Raw genomic sequence first — 23,727 nt, 5'->3', positions numbered from 1 at the left:
TCGATGCAGCTGGTTCCTGAGTGTCCCTGTACAGTGGTTCAGCTCTCAGTGACAACACAAGGTTCCAGAGGCTGGAGAAACACCACATGAACCATTCCTGTCCTGGCTCCTCCTCACCAACCCCGTGAACTGTATGGAGCCCTGAGAACCAAGCCAAGGTGAGTACATGACCAAGCATTTCCTCCTCTCATGGTCTGTAACTGAAGCACAGCACAAAGTTTCACCCTTTGCTTCTGCAGGTAGGAGCTCAATCTAACTTACAGATTTAGTGTTAGCCATGAGCAAGACAGTAATGCTAAAATAATCCGTGTGAACCTTTGCCCTCTTCTAGAACTGACACTGTTTCCCCATTTTCTCTCTATTTTCTGGATGAAGCTGCCAGCACGAGTGGGGCACGCTGGCACAGATCCCACTCGATAGCTGAAACGAACAAACTGACAAATATTTTTCATGTGCTGCAGCTTATCAGCATCCCAGTGAAAAAAGGGTGAATGATATTTCCCATTGGTTACCCACAGATGTACATGGATATGCTGATAAACTGCCATTTAGTCCAGAGGCTGGACAGAACTAGATCACCAGTTAAAATACCTTACTTCTAGTGAAGATTTTTATGGAATGTGTTCTTGTCCCAAACTCCTCCTGGAAGTAATGTACCCCGAGACCTGGCAGCCCTTCTGAGTGACCATATGGCCTCCTCAGCTCCTGCAGAACCGGAGCACGGTGAGTAAACACACAGCGATGCCACAGCAAACAGGAGGCTGGTTAGTAGCATGGAATTCTGTAGCCAGGAAGGGACCTCCAAAGGTCATCTAGTCCGACCTCCCCGCAGTCAGCAGGGACACCCCCAACTAGACCAGGTTGCCCAGGGCCTCGTTGAGCCTCTCCTTGAATATCTCCAGGGAAGGGGCCTCAACCACCTCCCTGGGCAACCTGTTCCAGTGCTCCACCACCCTCACAGTGAAGAACCCTCTCCTCATCTCCAGTCTAAATCTGTTCCCCTCCAGCTTGAAGCCATTGCCCCTCGTCCTGTCACTGCAGGCCTTTCTAAACAGGTTCTCCCCAGCCTTCCTGTAGGGTCCCTTCAGGTACTGAAGATACGACATTGTTTTCTTCTTTTTTCACGAGATGTCCCCTGGTGCAATGAAACTTGTATGGTAATTGGAATAGAGAGAGGGACCTGAAGGTAAAAATCCCACTGTTGATCAAGGCTGGCGAAGGGCAGAACATTAGCAGCAGTAATTGTATTTCTGAGGGAGTCAACAAAGCCAGGCTCGTCAGCGCTAGAAAACAGATCTGGTCCTGCCTCTGTGCTTCTCGCACTGGCAGAACATCGCCCTGAAATCACTGGAGCAGGGATCGGGCCAGGAATGAGCGGCTGAGTTGCAAAGCAAATTAATTCCTGCCAAAAAAGTTCAGCTATGCTCAGAAGTATGTAAAGTGTCTGATTTGAGAAGTGTCAAGTAGCATTTGTGACCAATTATCCAAGATGAAGGGGGCAGAGCTATGTTTACATGTACTAATCTTCAGCCAAAGTTTGAAAACTCCAATTCATGGACACGCATCAAATTTCCGTTCAGGCTTGGCATTTGCCTGTACGCACGCACGCACATTGCTGGGGGATGACAGGAAAACATGATTACGACTTGCAAATAATACAAATAATAAAAAAAAAAATGCTAAGGGAGCTGCCACGCAGCAGCAGCATGGTAATTAAGCGTATACTGTGATACGTGAAAAAAATCACAGGCCACCGTATGAGTAAAACAGCTTTATCAGCTGAGCTGGAATATGTGTGGTGTGTCTGTATTGTTATTTTTCCACAACTTGTGAAGCCCTGGGAAATGATCTACACAACAGAATAAGAAGTAAAAGCTGCCTCTGCCATCTTCTGTTTAATTAGCACGGGTATACCGATTTAATGCAATTAATCAAGATAGTGGGGATTAAACAGTAACTCAAAGTTGACGGCAACAATGTTATCACTGCTGTGGCATACAAGGGCTAGAAAATGATATTGGTGACTAGGAACTTTGTGAGTAAGAACAAGCTGACTGGAGTTTTGGGTGGATTTCAGAGATTTATGCAGATCTATTGAAATTTAGAGGCAGTTGATTTTTCATGTGGCCAAGTGTTTATCTGCCCCTGCCCTTCCCTTTCCCCCTCGGACCTTCCAGGGAAACCCCCAGAGTGGCAACGACTTTTAAAGTGATTCCTCTTTCTTGTAACAGGTTCCTGATGCTAAAGGTCTGACCTTAAAATGAGCAGTGCACAGGGCAAGAATGGGTACCGCAGTGAGCTTCTGGCCTTCAACCCTTCCAAACACAGCTATTTTGGTAACCAGAACAATATATTCAGGATGGGTGAGGGAACAGAGCCTTCCAGTGAAGGATTTCTTAGCACATTAACGCTGTCAGTGCTGGATGCTGTGTCTACTTAAGACCCTAAATGCAGATTTGCAGAAGTTTTGCAGCTTTCTGTAACTTCATAACCACGCTTCAGTGACTGCTGCACCTGAAAATGAGACCATTCTTCCCAGGAATTTCCACTGATCTGGGGAGAACGGCAATCACATGCTGCTGTGAGCAGTTCTGCCTTGGATTTCTTGTCTGCAGGAGAGGCACAGCCTGGTTTGCTACAATGCAACTGTCCTCATTAATGTACTTCAAGCCCTGATGTACTGGGACCACCGCCGTCGGGTAAGAAGATGGCTGAGTTTTCCGGGCTCATTCTCTTGGCTTAAGAATGTTAAATTGGGTGATAATGAGTAGTAACCGTGTCCCTTTTTATGGTGAAGCTGACACTTGCCTTCTAGTAAACAGACACGGAGATGACCCTCCTCATTTCGCACAGGTCACCAAACAGCCCCTGAGATGGTAAGGGTTATTGGCCATTTACCAAACTCTGTTTGACTTGGGTTCATGGGTGAGAGATGAAAGGCACTATATTGCATTACCAATCCCTGGGGCCACCGGGTCTCCCTAAAGAAGCATTTCATTTAGCAAGGCAACTGCTGGCCCATGGGAATTGGAGAGTTAAGAAAAAGAGGATGCAGTTTCGCTTGCAAATACTTCCTTAGGGCAGATGTCTTAAAGCCACATGGAAACTCACTGCTTCAGTGTCGCAATAGTTGCTCCAGGACACTTAATGACCAGCAGATTTTTCCTTTAATTAAGCTCCCCTTCTTCCCACCAAAACATCCATTAGGTTACTCGTGGTGTTTCTGCCTCTGCCCTGTTCTGTTTTGCTCCCTCTCCCTGGGGGAGATGCCCCATACTTGGGACATGCCCAACGCAGCAGGTATGAGTTTTAATAAGAACTTCAGTCTAGGCAGCACGTGTCCTCCCTGTCTCCCAGGTGAAACAAGCAGCCCTTCACTTAGAGAGCACTGTTGGAGGAGAGAAGCATTCTCCTGAACTTCCCAAACATTTTCAATGTCCTAGAGCTGAGATGCTGACTGATTCTCTTGGCTATAGCGGAGTGGTCCTTGCTATCAGGGTAGTCCAAGTGCTGCCTTTTTACAGATGATGGATGCAGTATTTAATGCTGCAATGGTTACAGGATGAGCATATGCTGCTCAGACAGACCAAGTATCCAACCTGGGCCCATCCTGAATTTCTTATGATCTCAAAATCCAAATTCATTAGCACTGCTCAAAATCCTCTTTCACTTTCCTGCCTTGCTGTTTGTGATGTGAACCACGAGATGTTCAGAAGTTGCATTTGTTGTTTGATGGTTTTACATGGGTGTAATGGTGTAACAGTGCATCTGCTGAGTCAACAGTTCTTTCTGTATATGTGTGTGTGTGTTTGTTTGTTTGTTTATTTAATACTCCATTTCCAACAAGTCCTTGTTCCCCAGTTCCTGTTGACAACCAGGGAACAAGCACAAGTCAACGGAGAAAATGTACAACTCGAAGGTAAGCGAAAAGAATAGTAAACGCAGGCCATTCATGTGACAGGATCTGATTCATTTTTATGCCAGGGAGATTTTTTAAATGGGACTTCTCCCAGTTGAGAGCCCACAGTCCTCAAGGCCTGCTTCGCTATAAAGACAATACATAATTATTCAGCGCTTATTATTATTTTTTATCACTCGTTTTCCAGTCACATGGAGCAAGGGCACAGATGAGATCAGAACCTAGTTTATTGCCTTGCACCGTACAGGTTGTACACTCACTCTACTGTACGACCCCTATACAAGGTCCTACCTATCTGCTTTATGGAGGCAGACCTGGGCTTAAGGTTGAAGAGACAGGTCTAAGATGGCAGAACCCGTCAGCAGCAAAAATGGGGATTCAACCTGAGATGTTCTACCCAGAGATCCTGCTGCTGGTTGCTTTAGACATCTTTTCTTCTTACGTTTATTTTGAATCATTGAAATGATGAATTGAATAAATGTCATGTCTTTTGAAGCACTATTTATTGTATTTATAGAAAACAGATTATCTGTTCTCTCAGGCTAGTGGAGATTATTAAGAGTGATAAACTCATCAGGAAAAAATGTAGGGTGGGTGTGACAGAGAAACTTGTGTTTTATTCTGCAGTGCCATCTTAATTTCTGGTCGTGGTGTGACTGACTACGTGGTCTCAGTGATGCTGTGCCATCCCCTTTTCTGCTTTCAGGCTGGGGTCACAAGATGGATTTGGAGGAAGCAACTTTCTTGCAGATATGTGACTAGAATATGAATACTGTCCCAAGGTAAGTGGATTTTTGTTCAATTTGGATTTTATACAACTTTTAAAGTCCATACGACACTTGTTAAACCCAGCCTAGTTGTGAAACTGTGTCTAACCACTATTTGTTCAATCCCATAAAGCATGCCTGTGTACCATAGCAACACCTGCTCAATTGATATATTAAAATTATTTTACCAGGTCAGCCCTTTGAGAGTTAGCATTTCATTCACAAAACATTCTATAACACACATTGGTCGTGCTATCTCTCTGCTTTCTGATGAATTGGGTGATTTTCTTAAGCCTATTTTTATTTTAATTTATTGTAACACTTATCTACTTTCTTACTGGAATAACCGAGACAAAAATAATAATTTTTACAAAAATAATAAGAGTTTAAAAATAACTTTCAAAGACTGAAAGAATATCCATGATAATCTTCTCTTTATTACTTGCAAGTCTTGGGTTACCTTATGCAACATTTCTACTTTAACTAGTACTTTACTCTTTGGTAGTTTTGGTCAGACACAGACTGTAGTGATAACACATAATCTGTGTTATAGGTTTCTTTACAGATGAAATCAATGAAGTGTCCCGAATTCTAGTAACAACTCAATAGCAGCAACTTCTATGATCCTCTGTGCTACTGCTGCTGCTTTGAAACAATTTATTTAGTCATTTGGACTTTAACTGCCCAGACGCATTCCTTCCTGCTGCAACAGCAGTGGTACAGGAAGGCGTGTTTTAAACCATGCAGTCATTTCCAGCCTGGATTTCATGTGGGGTTATTCTTGTCTCAGAGATGAATCATTCAAATACCCTTCCACAGATTCCAGGTGAGTTACTCATATTTAGATGCTTCCAAGTAATACACAGAAAGGTGCTGAGAAAATGGTGAGTCTCTGCATAGTCAAAAAAAATGCCCAACAAAAATAGATCCGAGGAAAATACTTGTGCTAGTGCTCAAAATCTTTCTAAGGAGGCCTGGGGCCAAAGGGCTTCTGCCTTCAAAAACGTGTGACCACCAGGGATGCACAGAACTTGCTTTACTGACTGACCCATCAACTGCTCTCTGTCCTCAGAAACAGTTCAGGAAATGACTGAAAAGTATCTGAAGATATAAAAAGGATAATTAAGTTTCATTGTGGGAATAAGAGGGTAATCTGTCCATACAAATCTAGGACCTAGTATTGAAAACTGTAGTATCTGAATATAAAAAAATGAGTAATTTTGAATAAAGATATCTATCAGGACTGTAAATTCAGAGAGTAAAAAGGTAGCTTTGCTTAATAGACCATCTCTCTCTCCATCTTCCTCTAACTCATTTTCTCGTTCGCTTTTTTCCTTTTGTGTTATTGCAAAAAAATGCGTGTAAAATCTGATACTGAGAATGCGTTAGCTTCGTTTCAATCTTCGCTTCTCAAAATGTTTTGTTCCACTCTGAAGATTCCTCCTACGAGATAACCTTAGCCATGACCGCACTAGGCTTGTGGGGCCACTTATTTGCAGAGAGAACAGCTATATTTTGAGGAGTCTCCGAGGTAGCCAGCTCCATGCTCTTCTGAGGCTCTTAAACATGTTTTTGAGCTGGCATGAGAAATCACCTGGGACTCAGAGCAGATCACAAGGTGCTTAGGACAGTATTTTCTCTGCGCCTTTTTTTTGCTGAGCAGAATTGCTGCACTATAAACAAATGTGAGTTTTGCCTCATTCTTAGATACCATGAGTTATGAAAGCCCACTCTAGGTGTAATGAATGTATAGATCATTTTGACCAGATCATAATCTATGAGTAAATAATGTTCCCTGAAAACATATAGGTGAAATAAAGAACTTCTTGCTACTATTACTATACTGGTATCAAGAATTACTGATGAGGCCAACACGATCCTGAAGCTTTGTGCTACTGATGTTTAAATGCAATGCAGATCTAACTACAGGATTTGGTGAGAAAATTCCTTCCTGGATTATTCGGGATTTATACTGCTGGAAACAGAACCTGAAACTATACAAAACTCACCTGTTCCCTAGACTTTATCACAAGCCCCAAACTTCTGTTCACTGACGTGCTCATTAATATTTATGAAACTTTTCCATTAGGTTTTCCCAATTCTGGTAGTGATATTAAGAAGCAAATCACACAGCGATTTTCAGAACAAGTAGGACTGATTTAGCAAAACCCTGTAACACCTACAACTCTTCTTCATTGCCCATGGAGGAAGCCTGAGGATACCAGTCCATGTAGGACCTATGGTGGTGAATGGTCAGCACAGTCTCCAGGTCATGGGAAGGTTAGTTTTAAAGAAGATGGCATTTAAGAGATATCTGTGTGACATATGCTACAGTGTCCAGAGGCTGGAGTCTATGTATTTTGCTCTAAATCTAGAGAGGAAGTCACTAGAAAAAAAAGGGAAAGAAGCACGGGGGAATAAAAGTACTTTTGAAAGAGAAGAAATCTACATTTCAATGAAAATCCTTTCAAGGCATTTCAAATAAGAGTCTGAGAGAAATAATTACAAAGTTTGGAGAGAAAGAACGTTAGCTTTGATATCTTTTTCTTCTATGAAGCAATTAAAATAAGCAATTTTTCAAATACTAAGCAGAAAATTACTAATGGTTGAACCCAAAAGCTTTCATTTCCTTCTTGGGGCCTTTATTCTTCTAAAAAAAGACAAAAAAATGTGAAGGTGGTTTTCCAGATAGATTAATGCATAAAGCAGTCGCTAGTTGGATGTCATAAAAACTACAGCAGCATAGAATAGCTGAGATTAAGAGCTAGATCTAAATCATGCAACAGTCCAGTTAATATCAATGTCTAATTAAGAAATGCATAAGAAGTCTGTAATGTTGATTTGATGGAGAAAAACTCTAATAGGGTTTCTTTTGGAATTTTCCATTTCAATTGCTGTGTAGACTTTTAATGGATGTCCTATCCAGTCTTTGGTATTAGCAGGAATCATCCTCAAATTAAAACTAAGGCCTAAAATGGAACACAGGTAGACAAATTAGCTCATCTGCGAAGCAGTCTGGGTAAAACGACAATGTGAGCTCAAGCCGAAATTTTAGTACAAATAAAAGAGAACAAATGTCTCAAATCTGGTGTGGAAACCCTATCTGCTTATGATTTTAAACAATTTTAAACCCCTGTAATTTTAAACAATGCAACGTTAACCCATTTCCCCACCTCACTGAGCCCACTGAAATCCCTGACAATTCATACTTAGAAATCCAGACCACTAACCATTATTAATTAGCCTTCTTAAATAGGAAGGCTATCTATAGTTACGTATATTAGTAGTATGTAGAGGTGGGCTCCTCTTTGCTTGCAATGGGATTTACAGCCCCCAGTTCCCTACCACTATCAATTAATGCCATTAATCTCCCCCTCCTCTCTGGGTAACTAAAGCTCTTAAACTCTTTGAGCAAAACCAAACCTGCAGCATCTGCTGTGTCACACAGCTCATCAGGGATGTTTGGTCTCTAGGTATGAAAGAGGAACTGGTTTTATGCTGCATGTCACTAATGCCCCAAAGTTGTTAAATTAGGAGCAGCCTATCTGTTAGGATGCACAAATCCACATCGCAAAGAGGGAGAAAGCACAGCACTGGATTAAAGCAGCAGCATGTTTGTTATCCCCACTTTGCTGTTGACCCAACAAATCCAGAGGGAATTATCTCAAGAACCCAAGAAGATGGCAAACTTAAAATAACCCCTCTGACCCAAGCAGCAGGCACACCAGGGAGTAATTTTTAAGTTCATTAGAACACATTAAAATACAATACATTGGCCATGGTAAAACAAGGCATACGATTCCATCTGTCTACTTATTTCTTTTCAGTACTAAATCCATCCAGAGACCTTTCAGAATTGTATCATTACATCTTGCCACTTCACTTAGCAAACAGAGAGTGGAAACAGACGAGGTGAAATCAGAATCACAGTGAAAGTTTGGCACTTCGGAGACACTGTCATTGCCTGAAATGTCACAGTCCAAACTCATGCCTGGCACCACTCCACTGATCGATGAGGCACAAATACGTCATATTTAATAGTGATACCGTGGCCCTGGGTTTTTCTCCTTGAAAGAGATGGGAACTAGGACGTTCTCAGTGAGACATCTGCCTTCTGAATGATACAGAAGGTCTAATGTGAGGGCATTCAGGTCATCACAGGAGCCTGACTTTTCTACCCACCTCTTGACTGTATGACTGGGGAGATACCATGGGTAAAGATGTTTCTAGATGATTGCTCAAATGGAGCACTGCTCTAGCAGGGTGCTTTGTCTGCAAGCTTTGTTGGATTTATGCAATGCTTAGAAAAAAATGAGTAGGAAGCAGGCTGTCTTTTGCAAAAACACGCAAGAGACAAAAATAAACAAACCTTAACTTGTCCAACACACTTGAGAGCCACAAATTCGCTTACAGTTTTGCTAAATGAGAGGGAAAATTCTCCTTTCCTCGGTAAAACCATCCTTTTAGACATTACTGCAGTCATGACCTCACCACAGTTCCTGGATTCTTTCTGAAAAGATTAAAATTAACTAATACAGTGGTGATCTCATCACAGCGTAAAGGACATCTTACACGGAGCGGGGGGTGGAATCAGCACTTCAGGGCTTCATTTACACTGAGAATACAAAAAGCACTATAACATCATTATGGAGAAACACTAAAGGTACAATGCCAGACAGGCGTTTTTCCATCTTCATATAAACTATTTGGATTTGTGCTACTGGATCCTGCCTGTCACACCTGTCATACTTTCAGCTGTCTCCACATCTATTCTCTTCCCTTTTTTTCCGCTTTAATCTGTATCTTCCTTTGTTTTTTCTGTGCCCTTCCTACATGCTTTAACGTACCAAATTACTTTGAATCCTATACATTACTATTCTCAGCTACCTCCAAAATGCACTTTGCAGAGTATACACATACAATCATGTTACACAACAGTATTCACACATACTTCATCTATAGCTTGCGTTATTCTGGGTAAGAACACCTTTCCTACATGTATATACAGTTTTCAGGCCAAGGGGCCATGGATTATGAGAGCTCTCACCTACTTTGGAGCTGTTGTATCTTCTAACAGAAATCAGGAAGATGAGTTGGGAGAGATGATTTTTTTTCTTTGGCAGAAGAACCTATAAATTTGTGTTTCTTTAACTGAGAATCCCACCACATTTTTAACGCTGTATCACATTCTGAGGCTGGAAACTAGAAAATCTTCAGAACGTGATGAGTATAGTGTTAATAATGTAATCTTATCTCTTCTGCCCAGAGGTACACCTCAACTCTGGCCTGAGATCACACCATTAAGCAATGAGGTGACAAACCGGTTTCCTTTCTCAAGCTGAATGTCACGTAACTGCTGAGGGGCCCGTTCTGGTGGGGGTAGCATCCCCTGACTTTTTGAGGAGAGATGTGCTGGTACGACCCATTCCCACCATGTACGCTTGGCAGGAGGAGCCAAAACTGCTCATTTCCCTCTGTGACATTTTTCAGCCAAGGAAGGAAGCCATGATGCATCAGACTGTAGGGAGGGAGGCACCAGAGCAGCCACCTGTTAGACATTGACAAAGAAACCTCCAAAAATCATTAAGTGGAGATGAATTTTTAGGGTTAAAGCAAACTGGTATAAAGGATGATGGTGCCTTTCTACCCAGTCACAAGTTTTGCTACTCCTAAGATGAGGCAGCAGACAAACACATCCAACCCCATCTACTCTGCAGCTGATAGATCTGTTGTAGTGAAGAGAGCCCTGAGCAGTGATGGGTATTGTAGGATAACACATACTGCAGAATTAGGAGAAGTCCAAATGGCCCAAGGAGCAATGCAGAGCATCTGTTACCAACAAGAAAGTAGTGGGTAAAGGTCTGTTATAATTCCTGGCCCCAGGAGCCTCTCTGGAGGCACAGATATCCCAAGGCAGAGGGCAGTTGGAAAACACAAGGATGTTCAGCAAGATCTCACCAGGTCAGCTCAGTCCAGGCCAAAGAATCAGGCAAGGTCCTCAGCTCTTCTCCAAGTTCATTCCTCTATTGATTGTGAAGTGGAATTTGTAGTAGATCAGGATCTTGAACTGAGATTGGCCTATCAGCTGAAGCTGTATCAACTAAATTGTATATTCCCAAACTACAGAAAAAACCAATGGCCAATTTTAGCATAAACATCACTTCTGCCACTTCACATCAAGTTCCCTTGGATATAATTCTTCCTTTCCAGGTTAAAGAAGGGCTGCAGCTCATACATATCCTGAGTCATAATGTGGATTTGCACCTTTCCTGTTAAATATAGCTGGTTTGTGTCCAAAGCATCGCTTCAATTCCTAATGCTCACTTATATCATTACAACTTCTACATTAGTTGCAGGTGTGAAACGCCAACTGATCCACACTTCTCTTGCTGTCAGCAGGAGAGTAATGTATGTCAAAGGCCTGATTCTCAGAGGTGAGGTCACCAGGATCTCCATTTGCACATCTGCTTTGCTAAACACAAAACTCTGGAGATTCGCAAAGCTCCAATGTGCACAAAACGTGATGAGTTCACTGGGGTCCACACGTAAGAAACAGTCTGTGCTTCTCATTTAGTGAGAAGGTTGCAGAATTTTGGTAGTCTTCATATGTGGACGCTTGTATGCTCTTTAGTAATAAGGAAAAAGGGCGCTTCTCCAAGTTACATGATACAAGAGAAGTCAGGATACCAACAGGTTAAAGGAGCTTCAGAAAGTTACTGGTATTCAATGTATCCCTGCTTGGACTGTGCAGATGTTGAAATCAGGAGACTGCCTTACACTGAAGCATCCGGATTTGGTTTTATTTGGGTATGTTAAAGGAACTGTGCTGTAGCAGACAGCAGGGCTTGTACAGCTCTTCATGGTAGTGGTTATTGCACGAAGAGGTGTCCTTTTCCCCTGGAACTTACACCAGAAATTCAGAGCAAAAGTTTGTCATGTTTCATCACACTGACTTCATTACCTTTCTAATAGAAATTACATTTGTTTCCCTGGGCTGTATAATATAGACATAATAAACCCATGAAAAGAAATAGGGAAAAAGAAGAGATACTGATTTTCTTGGGATGAAATACAGAAAACTCGGGCTTGAAAAAACACTGCAGTATAATATGCTGTGGATTTTTAAAGAAAGTTTAAATGCACATTTCTAAAGAAAAATTTTGCAAGTGCATGCCTGTTAGTTTTATTTTCATTTTTGCTATGTATAATTATGAGAAACTTACAGACAACTCATACGATTTTTAGTTTCTGGTGAGAATTGCCTTTTCCAAGATAATTCTGTATGCTATTACTTTAGCCCACTGGGTATCATGTAGGAAAGGTGTAAGATTATGCACATGAATATTTCTGTCTACCACTTATGCGTGCTGAGACAATATCAACTTATACTTTCTTTTGTCATTGGTCCTTATTCTGTAGAGGATATTCTTAATTACCAGCAAGACAATTTGGTAATATCATGTACAGTGTTACAGTATCATTTCTGTGATGATTTACACCTGCTAAGGGTCTGATCATTGAATTTCAAACTATATTTTAAGTTCAGAAGATAGAGCATATTTTTTCTACAGGACGCTTTCTATTTTTAGTAGAAATACTCTCCTTTGTTTAATTTATTGGCACAGTTCTTCTAAATGATAAGGAGCTTGTGAACACGAAGACACCATTTTTGCACATTTGTGCTGCCCTGAAAAATTAAGAGCACACTTCTGCGTTGGCTTAAATCACCTCAAGTCTAAACGCCTAAAGGCTATTTTCAACAACTGTGCATGAGGGACATACCTTTACAGGGATCCCAAAGAATACAAAACTAAAAATATCTCAGTTGCAGAGCAAATTCACTGTATTCCTTCCTCCCCTTTGTGATTGTGGCTATATATGTTTTTTAACCCTTGCAGGTTTATTCCTAAATCTGTTGGAAACGATGGAAATGATCCTATTGACTCCAACAAAGTCTGCTTTCTGCTGGATTAAGGAATATGTTTGTACATCAGATTTGCTGTCCCACTAACGAAATGGGGAATTTTATAAACATATCAGGGAGGGTAAGTGCCCAATAGAAAAGATGTCAGATAGAGATCCTGAAATTACAGTCTACTTGTAACAGAAATAAAACAAGGAAAGCTTACTAACGAGTCATGAATTTCTTTATAATTGCTTCCACATTTGGGGCAACTTTTTCCCAAATAATCTACAGAAACTCTGCAATTCATGGGATTTTTGATTGTGCTTATGATGAGAACAATGCATCTCATATGATAAAAAATACGTACATTGGGAAAGATTTTTTGCTCCTCAAATTACTTCTCTGAGGCTTTATTTCAATCTCCAGCTATTTTCTTATCCTCCTCCTCATTTTCTATTTCTAATATAAATCCAGGAGTTCTTATCAATTTAGAAGAAAAGTAAAACTAAAAAAAATTCAAGCATGGTCTATTTTTTAAGTTCTAACTCAGATAATAAGAATCTGTTTTGTGCTGTACTTCTCTCATGAACTTAGTTTTCCATAGTGCATTCAGTGTTGTAATAATGCAAATCAAATACAATTTTAATAACTCCTTCCATTAAAATGATCTATTAATGTTTTAAGACTCCAACACTTATGAGCATGATTCTAATTGCATGATTTTGCTGCGGGCAGGTTTTATAGATCTGCCTGATCTTTGGATATTTGCACCGTTAGGATTATCTTAAATAAATTAATTTTTGGAAGAGTTTCAGTCTCAGTAACAACAGCTGAGCTTGATAGCAGTTGTCTTGTGGGTAATCATACGTATCTGCTTCCAAGCAAGGGCAAAGTAGATAAATTTATAACTTTGAAAGGAGATGGCTGAGGTTTATACAATGACAAATGTTACGAAGAACATTCTGAAGAGGAAAATATCTATTTGCTACGTTAGTACAAGGAGGAAAAGAGGTTTAAATTGAACAAAGCTTTATATTTGTTATGCAGCATGATTAAATGGTGGGACTTTCTGCCACAGAATACCAAAAATATAATCAGATTAAAAAAGGGCTAAAAATTCACTGAAGACAGTTCCTTTCATACCATTAAACACTCTTGTTTTATGCAACTTCTACTGTCAGTCTCTGTAACCCACTGAGTGATAGGAACAAGGAAGACACATCAGCAGAAGAATTAGTTTGTGTTTGGCTTCTGACTTTTTTCTGTATATCTGCTAGATGTTTCTGCCACAGGCAGGGTAAGAGGCTAGGTGGATCTTTGGTCTAACACAGCTACTTCTAGGCAAGACACAGCTTCCTCCTGTCTCCAGAAACCTGTAAAAAACCTCAGGTTTTCTTGTCATTCTGCAGAGTGGGATGAGGAAAACGAACAGGATGGGCCTTGGGAAGAAGGTAAGCAGGGCAGCAAGAGCTGTGAGGAAAGCATTTGCTGAGTGGCTCATGAGGGCCCTTACCTTGACATGGTCCCCAGGTTTTATCTCTAGTGGTAGGCTCTTGGCCACCGGCATGCTGGCTCTCCTCCTCGTACGTGCTGTTCCTCCTCTTGAGCATCACTTGAGATCTACAGCAGAAGGTTCCTTTCTTCAAGATGAACCAAAACATCAAACAGTCTTGCACTCTTGATTCAACATTTCTTCTTGAGAGAATTTACTCCAACTTTTGTTCATGGCAAATGCCTATGTAAGCCTTGAACAAATGAGCATTAAGAAGTGGCAATTTTCTTTGGGTGTTAGAGAATTGCTATTTACTGAATGTTGTGATTGTATGCTGAGAAATGATTCCTTGGTCTGCAAAAATGGCATGTTCGTTAACGAATATGGTTTTAACCACTCCAGCAGTGTTAGTTCTTCTGCCTGTTTTGTAAATTCTGTGTCTGGCATGACAGAAAAGAAGAAAATTTCCTCCGATATATCGTGTGCCTTTTCCTTGCAGGATGGAGTCCTAACAGAAGGACTTGTTGAAGAGTTTACACACTGGCAAAGAAATAATCTACAAGTTGTGCAAAACCTATGAGAAATTTTTACTTCAACAAAACCACGTTAGACCAGTCCAATTTGAGTGTAATGGAAAGGACAACAGGCCATATACATATAGACCTTGAGAAATCTAAGCTTTTACATTAAAAGATACTCAGAAGTATGGATAATTTCACCAGTATTTGAAATTTTCGGTCCTGGATCAATTCAGAGCATGAAGTTCTCACTTATTCCTCCTCAGAAGCCATCCCAAGCAAGAACACCCTGAGATACTGATTATGTCTGGGAATTTCCATGAAAATTTTGTATTGGAAAACCCCAAACAGGCAAAAAAGTTTGGAGGGAACAATGTGATTTTCATGAGGCTTCTCAATTGAAAAAAAGGTGATAAAGACATTTCAAAATTATTTCAAGTGTCCCAATATTTTTCTAAATGAACATTTATTTGCTTTGAAATATGTTTTGGTTTTAATTTTTAATTTATAAGTGAAAGCAAAAAATGAAATATTTTTAAATGACTGACGCAAATGATTCAGTCTGATTTTTTTTTTTTAGTAGCTTATTGGTTAGCCAGAGAATTAGTTGAAAAAAAATGAAATCTTGAGAACTCCCAAAGGACACAAAAAGGCACTTCCCTGCCAGCTATAAAATCAGAGAAAAATATAATGACATTTTCATTTAGCACAAGGATTTAGTAAAATACCCTCATTTTCAGGGAAGTAGCAGAGACTTAAGCTTGGACACACTTGGGGTTTCTTTCCAAGTGTGATGCTTACACATGGTAACTGATCATGTTTTTACTAGACCTGGTCATGTACACTCTTAAATAAATAACTGGAGGTATTCCAGCCTCTACACGGGTTATAGTCTCTGTTTCATATGCTGTCATAAGAAAGTGGGCAAGAAGCATGAGCAGAAATTTCATAGTTTTAGTCCAGACTTAAGTTTTGAACAGAAAATTATGATTAAATCTTAAATAATTTAAAAGTGGGCTATCCAAGGAGAAAGAGCCCTGGATGCCAGGAAGGGTTAAGCTTTGTAGTGGGGAGAGGGAAGGCCTCTATAGCTACACTGTGCAATGATAATGGTGTAGGGCAAGAATATCCTTAGATGCCTGCTCATTGTGTCAGGAATTTGTCTTGTGAACTATTACCTCCAGCTTTCTCCAGAACACCCTCAGTCCTTTTATCTGCCAGCTATCTCGAAGTTTACTGTCTGCCTATCGCCTTGGCTGAACCACACTAATAGTCAGCTAATTACATATGAACGCTCTAATTTGCTTTATGTCTTGCTCAAAAAAAAAAAAAAAAGGGTGCATGTGCAGGCATGCACGTGAGTAAACTTTTGCTCATGCTGTAAAATTGCAGCACCGTGTAGAATTGGTGCACCAGCCGAAGCATGATAAGAATATGTTGCATGCTTGCTGCCCTTTCCATTGCTTTCCTGCACCAGGCCACCACCAACACTTGTCTTTCCTGATTTGCAACATCACCTGTTGCTCCAACACCAGGCTTCTTGAGACCAGAAACTGGAGCAAAGAAGAGAAATACGTGTTTGTCATTGAACTGAACTTAGAAGAAGGAAGAGGAGAACGATAAGATCATAGCCTGCAGCACTTTGTTTATGAGAACATCCTTCCAGTGATATATGTCTGCACCAGGTGAAAGTATTGTGTCACCCCTAACATATTTTAAATGCCAGGGCTGTCATGCAAGAAGACAATGATGAACAAGTTTAAACAGAATATGGTATTGTAGCCATGTACAGAGTGTTACCCTTTAAAGGTCTGCACTGGTAGTGCTTCTTAGCAAAATGTTTCCAAACTCTTTTATATTCCCCTACGGAACCTCTTTCACACAGAATTTAAACTAAATGAAAATATTTCTATTGCAGATGGACTGATGGGGTTACACATAAACCAATGCATTTTCTCATGTAGGTTTTCCAGACTATTCCACATGCCCTCCCTGACATAATATCCGAGCTTCTCATAACTCCTTGGACAGGAGCCCTGCTTTGCTTAGCAAATAGGCAAATAAAGGTATGTCTACACTGTGCACTGAAGGGCAGGGACTAGCCCCAGGTCACTGCGTGTTAGAGGTTTACTTGGACTAGCTCTAGCATGCTCCTGTGGCCTGAATTCCCGTTAGCTGCTGGAGCTCCCAGACCACATCATCTGGTTTAATTTCACGCAAAAGAATTCAGTTTGCATGCTCCAGGACCAGCTTGCATTGTGGGGCAAGGTAGGCAGGGTCATTTGGAGGATTCACTTCAAAAGTGCACTCCTGGTCCCAAGCAAAATGCTAATGTAGAAGCACCTTTTGTCGCAAAGCAGGTATGCCCAGAGCTATCATCGTACGGCAGTTTTCTTCCCAGATATTTATCTTGAGCTCCACTGCACGAACACCGTCGCGGTGTTATAATGCTGTTGCACAACATGACTCATTTGCTCAGACTGACAGCTCAAATTGAGCCTTGGGAAAGCCAACATCCAACACATGATACTGACTACGGGCATGACCATATCCACCTTGGATACAGGTGAAAGAGCTTTAGCCATGTACGTCACATGGGAATGAAGGCAACCGTGACACCACGGAGTTTTAAAAGTCTTTGAGGCAAGCTAAGGTCAGAGCCACTCCATGAACCATCCAGGACAGCATTATGAGCACTACAAGAGAGAGAAAAGGGAGCTTCTGATTGCCTGAAAAAAGTTCAGTGAGCCAGGATTTCTTAAGCACTTACCGAGGTCCTGTGTGGGTTTGTGTAACGTGTTGGGCATCTCCCCATCAGTTCTCCTTTCTGTAAAACGGAGATACCTTATTTTTCCTCACAAGGGCTATTAAGAGGATTTTCCAATTACGTTTCTTTATAAATGAAAGTGTCTTGCAAACAGTATTTAGTCACCTGACTAAAAACGGTCTCCAACTTCTTTGGGCAGAACGTTAGTTTTTATAGGCACCAGTCACGGTGCCCAGCTTGACATAAGGCTGCAGGATCATACACTGCATCTTTAAGACATAGTTTACTTCTGAATCAGTAAGTGTACTAGACAAAGCAGCCATTATTTATGCATTCCTGCATACATGGCAAGGTGAAAATAATAGAATAAACATCATATACTTCATTATGATATCGGTTTACACTTCCAGGGTACACAAAAAGAGGCCATTTCATCAAGCTAATTGCCTGAAAGTAAAAGAGAGAGAACTTTAGCTATTAGTCTATTATGGGGCTTTTTTCTTAATCACAAATAGGGGCCGTGTGTCCCCAGGGGGATGTGTATTCTAATTTACAATTGAACTACAGATCAGAGCAATCAATCTTGTGCAGCACTTTTACAGTGTAATTGCTGCAACATAACAAATAAAAAAAAAAAAAGCGGCCTAAGTCGAGTTTCAGCTTGAGGTGGAGATATTTACCAGGCATTGGTTCGGGGTGGGAGGGAGGCAGAGAGAGGAGAGAGGCGCCAAAGCCATGAATATGCAATGAGGGCTCATTAGTGCCCCAGTGTTGCCATGACGAATGGCATTATCCCCAGACTGGTGCAGCCTAAACATGAATTTTATAACGACCCATTTATCATGACTTGTCATGGGTTTCTTTACTGTACTTCCTACTGACTCTCACACCTTCCACCATTATCACCTCAGAATCCCTTCCTTTTGTTATTTTACCTTATTCTAGCTTTTGGTTTTGGTAATTATTCTCAACTGATAGGGAGAAGAGGGCTGCAAATAGCAATACGCTGGTGTTCAAGAGCTCAGAGTTTCCTAAACTGAAGACCCACTGCCAAATGTGTAGGTGGTCTTCAGTCCACTTACTAGTGGATAAGTGTCCTCATTGTCACAAATATCTGCAATCTTGTCAGTTGACTCAGCAGAAAGGTCTCGGATTGACCGAGCATCAAGACAACTATCTTTCCGTTCTGGCAGATGTGATGGATGAATCTGTTTTGTTGACCTAGGCCTGTCTAAAAGTGCTCTTCCTCAGCCTGCTCCAGTGATGTGCACAGTATAAAAATCCACCTCTCATCTTTATGTAGATAAAGGTACTAAATTGGATAAATAGACAAAAACTGCTTTCTCCCCAGCTTCAGTTAAACTAAAAACAAACAAACAAAAAAACCCCAAAAAACATTAGATGTAAAACCTAAGTGATAGGAAAAGCATTTACCTTCCAAGAGTGAGTGATATTCATCAGTTCTAAAGGAAAACAAAATTACTGCAAAGTAATTAATGTCTGGCTTTAGCTCATTTTTGGTCACCGCACGTTGTCTCTGTTTTACTGCTGTCCCTTTGGCCTACCCGATTCCACATTTAATATACCACTGCTTATAAAGAAATCCCTGTGGCTCAGAAGGCTGAATTGCCACTGCTGGGCTAGGGCCTGCTCTCTAGTATATAGAGGCTTTCATTTCCCAAGTTATGAATCTGACATCTCATGGCCAAATCCATGCCAGTTTATTTCTGAGAAGCCTGTCCTCATTATTTACCCCAAATAGTTTCACTGTCTGTATGCCTTTTTTTCCACTACGAAGTGGCTGGAGCATCTGAAAGTATCAAACCTCTCTTTGTTGGATTTTACACTTTTGCTATTACAAGAATTTGTCTTTGGGGAGAGAAAAATCAAGCAACTTATTTCCAGCTATTACTTGGATAGGACTTCATGTTCTTAAACAAGTTGTGAGCTCCAATGATCTCTGAAAACAACTCTCCCGAGGTCTTACATCAGGATAGTCCTACAGTTCTTTCATTACTCTACTGGATGTTTGAAAATATTAAAAGGCATCTAACATCCCAGTCCAGCAATTTATAGACTCAGAGTCTGGTGCTGTAGCCCTCAAAGCCTCTATTTCTTCCACAAAATCCGCACTTTGCTATTATTGTCGCCAAGACAGGCACGTGCTTCACTAGAGTAGTTTGTCAAAGCAACAGTCCATTATCCAAAGATTCATCACAGGTTTCCACTTCGGTACGCGATGGGAGAGAGTGGATGTCAGAAAGCGAGAAGAAAGGAAAGCTTCCTCTAAAAAAGGTGTTTTAGCTAAATGGCACACCTTGATTAAGCTGGGAATAGATGATTAGGCCAGTGCACGCTGATGTGTTCTTGCCATTTATTTTAGTTTTTCTTTTTTCAAACCCATCCATGTTCCTTTGGAATATACATATATATATAGGATAGTTTTTTAAAGCCCCAGACAGCACCTTGCTCAAGTCCTTGACCTTCGATGGAGAACCTCATCTCCCACTGCAGAACAAATGATGTTCTGTTAATTATCAGAAGACAAAGGAGGGAAAGAAATCTCTCTTAAAGAAGCAAACCAGAAACGACTTCTAACATTGCAGAAAATGTCCACTGCCTTCGCAGAGACTCAGGACACAGCAAATATTACAATTATTCCTAAGAATAAATGTTTGCACTATGACCCTGGTGATCTGGATCATCTATTGAATAGAGAGAAGAGTTGTCAGACACAATATGGCATAATTAAATTGTACTTTCTAAACTCCTATTAGGAGTTCTAAAACTTACTATAGTCAGTCCATAAGGTCAGATTGATGTGCCTGATTGCCAAGCCATTATCTGCAGTTTATACGATGGTATAAACAGATTCCTGTTTGAGTTGTTTTTAGTAATTCACAGGTCCCATCCAGGGAGCTTGTTCTATTATTTTATACCAATACTTGCAGGTCCCTTGGGGAAACAGGCTCATCTTTTTTCCACTCACCTCATCAAAAAGATAGACGTTGAAACAAAGATTATTAAAGGCCAGCCAATGCAGATGACATCTAGCTCTATGTCACTTTAACACCCAGTACTGCTACAATCACGTCAGAGATTTCTAGGTTGAGATCAACAACCATATGGAGGGCAGCTGCCTAAGACAGAAAAGCATTCACTATTCTTCAGTCAATCCACAAATGGCAATCATTAAAATAAAATAATAGCAATCCTTAAAATATCAAGTCCTTGGTTCTAAACCAACAGGCCTCTAATGATAGGAAACACCCAAACTTCAAGAGGAAAAAGGCGACTTTCATTGTCACGTGAATCCAGCTTTCAATAAAAATGAGATTATTTCAAAGAGAAATTAAATATAGACAAGATTTTAAAATGGAAGACAAGCCTATAACATGGGGATGTTCAATTGACATATTTACAAGAAATTGTGAAAAAAGCAGAAACTATTTCCTTGTATAAAGCAACACACTTTTAAAGACATGATAAAATGCTAACCCTAAACACAAAACTCATTCTGAGTGAATATGTAAGTGTCTGAACACCCAGGCGGTGCCAGGAAGACATCATTCTGTGCTTGTAAAGACCACCGCTTGTACTATATAAACCCCATTAGTCTTTTTTTGCTCTTTCTTTCTGTGGAGAAATCCTTCCCTCCTTCCTCAGTTGTGTTTGAAATATGGCCTGACAGTTTTTTTCTCCCTCCAAAGCTTAGCTTTAGTCATCCTAATGAACAGACACTCTTTTCCTCTGGATAGACTTCAGCATTGCCTTTAAGCTTCCTCTGCCTTTCTCTACGCAGAGCCAATGGCTTGCTGCTCCCCACTTTTAAACAAACAAACAAAATGGCCTTCTGCCCCCTCCTCCCCACTTTCTTTAATGACATCTTCAGTCATTAATGAGTTAATAAAAATCTCAAAGTCATCTGGGAATAGATAAGGGGAAAGAAAGAAGAGTATTGTACACATAATGACAGGCTCCCTGCTGGCCCTAAGATGTCATGGGTCAGCCATGTCAAGAATGTGTGTGCCCAATCATCTGCTGATTTTTATCAGCAAGGCCTCAAGCAGAATCTGACACGGCCAGTTTGGGAGTTACAATGAATAAACAATGACTTCTTGGATTGTTGGCGGCTGTATGATAGAGTGAGAGGGTTTATATATACTAAAACATGATGACATTAGCAATCAATATACCAATTACCGGACAAGTTATTGGACGAAGAATGCACATGTCTTGAGCTTTGTGCACTTTGAACATACTACCAGTGATGGAGACCACAGAAATAATGGTACTTAACCCTTCACAGGCTAGATATGCTAATACCTGATGATGCCTTGAAGTTTATGAGACCATGTGGTAAAAGAAAACCTGGTCTGATTTATCATATTAAGCCTTTCAAATAGAAGACATAAGCCTCACAAATTTCTTTTCATTAGAACCTGAAGGAATAAAGGAATAGATTTTTCAAGTGAGCAGTTAGATGTTGGAACAAGGGATTCTGATAAATTTAAATTGTTCTCCATAAAGTTTCAGAGGAAATCAATTTCTTTTCGCCTAAACACCAGCAGCATACTACACAAACTTCATCACCAAGAAGTTAGAACATATCTTTTATAGAATGGTTAGGCAAACATCCCAATAGCTTTCACCTGCTTATTCTGCAATAGAGAAAGGAAGATAAAACTCTAACGTGCTTTTTCCTTATTCCTCTGATCCTAGAAATGCGTTTCTGCATCTGCTCAGTGATCATCCTCTTCAGAAAGGAAGATAAAACTCTAACGTGCTTTTCTCTTATTCCTCTGATCCTAGAAATGCATTTCTGCATCTGCTCAGTGATCATCCTTACTTCCTTTAGTCAGCTCAAAATATTCAGTGTTTATGAGTTTGTCTTCTGTTATTCTGGAAGTGATTGTGACAATTCAATGCCAGTGTTATAATTGAATCCAGAATAAAATGCAGTTAAACAAGTCACCTAATTCGAAGTACAAATATGGAAGACAACTGAGGTGGAGATCAATGTGGCAGGCAGACCTGCTGTATCTGGGAGTGCAGCAGAAGTGTTGTCTAGATTGAAGCTAAATGGTGTGAGCTCTCTATTGTCCATGAAGATGGACAAGCCCATGGGTTTTTTGCACTAAATACAGCAGTAAAATGATGTAGGAAATACAGATTTTATGACGGTTCTCCTTCCTTTTCTGTGTAGCCTATGAATGAGAACTTTTACTGTGATCCTGGAAGCAGCGATGCTACATACTCTTTGACTTTTGCTCAGATGGGAGCAAACATAAATATAAAATTTAACTGTGTCTGCCATGGCATCAGCCAATGCAGTAGAAATAGTGCAAGAATAGGGAGGTAGAAGGGTTCAGATATATCAGACTGGCATCGTGGACTTAATGTGGATCAGGGGCTGAACAAAAATCTTAAGATCTCTTATAGATCACTTTTGGGATGTAAGGGGTAACGTGTTACTCTAAATTACAATCAAATCCGCTCCTGATTCTCAGAGCACTAAGCACTTCTCAAAGTTGTGTTGGACCCTAATGGCAGAGGGACCAGTCTCAGACAAAGGGGAAAACCAGATGTGACTGCATCTGGTTTTAACTGCAATGGTTATGAAATGTTCAGCTGGATCCTTTCAAATGGCTCTTCCCTTCCCATTGAGGAAGTTCTTGAAAAGTTTGGAAGTGAATTTGTCCAGCATGTCTGATATGAATAACAAAATGCTTTTAAATGTAAATGTTTCATAAAATAGCACTATTACCATATATTACAGTGAATACAGTTAAAAAAACAACTCAATAATCCCTCCTCTGTAATTTACAATTAACTTTTTGCCTCAAGGTAACAGCTACATTCACAAAAATAATGGTAATAGATTGACCTTGTTATGAATGGATAACAAGCTGGAAACAATATAGTTTGTCACAGAGCATTAACTGTTACTGTTGAAATTGTAAATAATGTGTATAGGACTTACAATGTAAATGGTTCCCCTTAAAAATATTAATTATGTCAATTAAACACTTGATGCATAATGGATTATTCTGAAACCTATTTAAGTCCATGTCAGACCGAGTACACCATTTTCTAAGATCCCATTCCCAGACTACTGGAAAAATCTATGGCTGCGCTCTGGCTGCTCAGGATGGACAAAGGGCTTACAACGGAATATCACCTTAAATTAAAGATATACGGTTGCTTCTTTTGTTTCGATTGCTTGCATGCTTTTCCACTGAGTACAGCATCAAAAGATTAGACTGTCTAGAGACACCAGGCTCTTCCGAGATGCTTTTAGGCTGCTTTGGAAACTAATGAAAAGCAACCCTCTTCCAAGAGCGCTGGCCACTCACTG

At 40.4% G+C, this 23,727-nt stretch overlaps 1 long non-coding RNA gene across 11 annotated transcripts; it reads left to right on the top strand.

The window, feature by feature from the left end:
• The first annotated feature begins 42 nt into the window (after positions 1-42).
• LOC106889430 lies at positions 43-15,489 on the top strand. Of its 11 annotated transcripts, XR_001412317.1 has the most exons (8): positions 43-158; positions 519-723; positions 2,232-2,699; positions 3,848-3,919; positions 4,547-4,701; positions 12,585-12,731; positions 14,002-14,043; positions 14,584-15,489. It is a non-coding gene; the product is annotated as an uncharacterized LOC106889430 (long non-coding RNA). The 11 variants fall into 11 exon arrangements; XR_001412322.1 differs by adding an exon at positions 6,776-6,966 and having other exon boundaries at positions 4,626-4,701; positions 12,585-15,489; XR_001412314.1 differs by having other exon boundaries at positions 12,585-14,043.
• The last annotated feature ends 8,238 nt before the right edge of the window (positions 15,490-23,727 follow it).

Source organism: Calidris pugnax, unplaced genomic scaffold, assembly GCF_001431845.1.
Source record: "Calidris pugnax isolate Ruff unplaced genomic scaffold, ASM143184v1 scaffold70, whole genome shotgun sequence".
Classification (NCBI taxonomy): Eukaryota; Metazoa; Chordata; class Aves; order Charadriiformes; family Scolopacidae; genus Calidris; species Calidris pugnax.
This window is presented reverse-complemented; position numbering and strand designations above follow the sequence as displayed.